The following is a 4,281-nucleotide window of genomic DNA, read 5'->3' on the forward strand; positions in this document are numbered from 1 at the left end:
CATAAGGCCGGCTTAATGCAAATCAACCAACTGACGGCCTAAACGTTTTTTATATCCGTCCTTCAAAGTAGAAATGATAGCATTCCCAAATCACAACCGAGTAGACCTGCGTTCGCTCCCTGGACGAGGAAGCATTAGCATTAAGCCTCTGTTGACCCAAGCTTGTACTCTGTTAGCTAAATCGATTATCGTGGGTCGTATCTGATAGTGGAAAAAGAGAGGCGAAGAAAAAATACCTGATAAGCCACTCGAAATAAAAGAAAAAAAAAATGAGGTGATCCGAATGACCCTTTATGTCGCATCAGGCCGCTTAATTCAATAAGTTCTTATCACTCACGAGTCGCCATTGTAAAAGTACTCGGTCTTTGTACAATTACATTTATCCTGTTGGTAATACCCCTTTTTATATTGAAGGCAGCTTAAGAGTAAAAACAGCAGCTAAGCTTGAGGTGCTGATCTACGAGAAGAAAGACGAGTGGTCAGACCAGACGAGCGACCTACTGAGCAAGGTCCTTTAAATATATGCTGAGAGTATATTTAAAGGACCTTGCTGCTCAGTAGAGAGCAAAATCCTACGTGTGCAAATACCCAATCAACGCGTCATGGGTTATTGCGTATTTCTCACTTAAACGTTATTCTGTTAGGATTAATAAATGGATGAACTTCGTAACGAGGAACATTTTCATCTGTGGAAATCAGGCCTGATTTACCCTTAGGTAAATACCCAATAACACAAGACGCGTTGATTAGGTATTCGTGGTCCATGATTATGACGCTTGTCTCACCAGGCGAAGGATCCTGTGTTCGATCACCGAGCGAGTCAGACCTCCAGGCAGTATCTGTTGGAACCCTTTAATATCTTTGTTGGTCTAAACTATGGATTATGTACCTGGCACTTGTTTGATTGGGGTGGGTATAGCTAGGATGGAAAACGATATGGGCTAGCAACCTCATCACAAAAGACTTTCAAAACCGGAAGACGGTTGACACCTTTAAAAGTCATCCTTTTGAATGGAATATATATATATATATATATATATATATATATATATATATATATATATATATATATATATATATATATTTGCGCGCGTTTGTGCTTTGTTTTTTGTTCTTTTTTATTTAAAAGCCCTATTAATAATAGCTTTGTCACCCAATACCAAATATTTAAACTACAGTACTCTAATGAAAGTATAATCTCTCATTTTTCAAGCGTTCCAATAAAAGTATTTCCTTCTATGATAAAAATTAAGTGGCATATCGTTCGTCTATTTAACTCTCTCTCTCTCTCTCTCTCTCTCTCTCTCTCTCTCTCTCTCTCTCTCTCTCTCTCTCTCTCTCTCTCGCCGGAGGACATGGGCATGCATTGTCTGTGTAACTTAATGATTAATGAAACTTTTATTCACAGAAATCTTACGTTCTAAACAAGTTATTATTCAAGCGACTAAAAAGTGAGAATTATTCATCTGGAACGTAAGTACCGATCACTCTTACACAAAACATCTCTTGACTTTTGAGCTGTCGTTCAAGACATACCTTAATTGAACTCGGCGTCTCCGACAAAAATGTCCGAAATCACAGGATCAAACAAAAACTATCATAACAACACTGACCAACGAAAGATCAGCGGAGCTCTTCGCAATAGCTCCCTTACGTTCAACTTGCAAGAGGTTACTAAACTTGATTCTTCTTCTTTTCCTCCTTCTACTCCTTCTTTCGTCATGGGTGGGACTGGGAGGGGCCAGACGAGAGGGCCCAGTGGACGAATGCGGTCCATTATACAGGGTTTCTTTCATCAGTGACGTTAGAGTGAGAAAGGTCATGGGCACATACACAAAACATGTTTACTTTACATTCACACATGCGTTAGCTTGAAGTGATCTTATTACGTTACTCAAGGACTGTGACTTTACCTGCTGGAATTCCCGTTCACCTGTTTTATGTTAAACTTTGTATTGCATTAAGCAGCTGTTCCTCAACGAAGTTCGTTCAAGGTTTTAAGGACTTTTTTACACTTGTAGAAATCCTAAGGATATGACGTGGTTATGAAATCCTAAGGATATGGCATGGTTGAGAACATCATAGAACATAAACCTGCGGTAACAGACAAATGGGATTGGATGTCACAAGAAACGCTTGAGCAGAATTGTCTACTTAATGCGCGAGGCTTTATTTCTACCTACTGCTTGAGCACGATCATACCTCTTCTCTTTAAAAAATACAGATTGACAAGTGTACCCTCCCATCTAACACAACAACTGCTGTTGAGAGGACACCGTCTGCTGCATTAGTCACCTCATGGGCTCCGAGTCTCCCTTTCGAATCTTTTGTCATCTGCGCATCCTCAAGGTTTCCTTTCCTCTTCTACTCCTTTCACGGCATAATAATGTGATGAGTGTTTGTAATAGGCTTACTTACTTCCAGTCAAGTCCAGTGGCTTAAGGCACCTTCTCTGCTCATATCTGTCAAACCGCCGTTGTTATCCATTTTTTATTATTTTATTTAATCCAGCATTTCACATACGTGGACATATTGGGAATTTGGTTTCCTTCTAATTTGAAGTAAAGGACTTCTTTTTACCCCAGTACACCGTCTTGTAACACTAGTTATGTCTGACCTCTGCTCCCCAGTCTTTTATCTTCAAAACATGAATAGACCATGTAAAAAAAAAGATGGGATGGAAAACAATGGAGGCATGTGTCAAGCCATTATTAGTAGACTTTCTAATAAATATATGCCCATCAACTCGTGGAAAAAAAAAATGAACGGATCTCATCCTAAGCTTGGTCTGATGTCATAAAAATATGTACTTGTCACTTCCGAAAAAAAAATACAAATACAAAACAAGTCGCCCTCACAATGAAAAGAACAAAATCCTTGTTAGCAGTGTGGTCATGATGGTCAAAACATGCCTAACTCGAATTGTGCCTTATCTAGCCAGTTACCTTGGAATGATCAAATTTTAGAAGTATTCTACCTCCATGTTTGTTTTGGAAGATTTCATCCCCTGTACGTAGTGCACGTTGAAATCTTAGTAGTTGTGTAGTCAACAAGTTTTAAGTGCAAATTATAGGAACAATGCTAGAAAAAGATTAGTACAGTAAAAGAAGCTGTGGAAAAGGTACTTGCAATCAAGGTCATTTTGAGTGAAACAGCATCCTCATGTTAATTAGTCTGGCAAAACGTGTTTGGTAATGTACAAGCAAATTCGGCCTCTAGAAAAGAAAATAGAGGAAGTTGGTTGCGAAGACAGAAGTATCATTTAACGGCCGAGATTCAGGAAGAGAAGAAATGTTATGTTCATCGGTGGAAATTATGTCGGAAATGTGTCATATATATTTGTAAAAGGATTATAAGTAATGGAAGTCTGTTGCACGACTGTTTCATGGATGGAAACGACACCATTAACCAGTATTTCATCCCTTAATTAATGGACTATCCACCCTAAAGAATATTTCCAACTTTTTGGGTGACATTGCCCTGTTATTACCATTTTTTTTTTTTTTTTACCTCATTCACTTCACATGAAGGGTGCCTCTTCAACCTACAAACTAGTCATTGCTGTTATACAATATACGTAGTAGATAGTCTTTCAGCCTAATCAATGCTTACCTGATCAAGCACTTTGAATTGGATAGCTTTCCCTCTAACTATTGGTAGTTTCCTTATTTGCTTATGTGTCTTATGCTCGTATCTTCAGAATTTCTAAAACTGGAAACTGAATGCCAAGACCTATCATAGAAATCACTGGTAATTATGTCTTTGAAGAATTAAATGCAGACTCCAATATACTATATGCCTTGAGTCATGAAAACATTAGGATGGATGGGCAATTGCATGCACCCTATTCCCCATATTTGTGCAGTCCATGATTCCTTGCTTTTATTATCCTTTCTGCATATAAAAAGCCAAGAGATTTGTTGCAACTACGAATGTTGATGACGGTAGAGGTTTCTACAGGACCTCAATCTAATCCTGGGCATTAGTCAATGTACATTTGTATTTTTAAAAGCTTTTACAATCATTGTGGTATTAACTCCAATGTCCTTGAATTTTAGTGTTAAAATTTGTAATTATATTGCTTTTTCCACCTGTCATAGCTTTGCTTTTCATTGTAATTTCATAGATATTGTATATTAATTTACTTAAGGCATATATATTTTTCCTTGGAAAATATGACTTTTCATTGGACACTGCATATCTTTCTGTAACTCATATGCTATACAGTACTGTTGGACTTGCCCATACTTGTATTTGATTTGATGTTTGTAGGTTTGATTG

General features: G+C 37.8%; 1 protein-coding gene across 2 annotated transcripts in view; it reads right to left on the bottom strand.

The window, feature by feature from the left end:
- LOC136833326 (uncharacterized) overlaps window positions 1-1,671 on the bottom strand; it is a 16,068-nt gene extending 14,397 nt beyond the window's left edge. The window contains exon 1 of one of the 2 annotated variants that reach the window (XM_067095325.1): window positions 1,537-1,666. The gene's annotated coding sequence lies outside the window, so the exon portion shown is untranslated. Of the gene's footprint in view, window positions 1-1,536 lie in introns of both variants that reach the window. The other variant, XM_067095324.1, reaches the window with a different exon arrangement.
- Window positions 1,672-4,281: the final 2,610 nt, after the last annotated feature.

This window comes from Macrobrachium rosenbergii, chromosome 51 (genome assembly GCF_040412425.1).
Source record: "Macrobrachium rosenbergii isolate ZJJX-2024 chromosome 51, ASM4041242v1, whole genome shotgun sequence".
NCBI classification, from domain to species: domain Eukaryota; kingdom Metazoa; phylum Arthropoda; class Malacostraca; order Decapoda; family Palaemonidae; genus Macrobrachium; species Macrobrachium rosenbergii.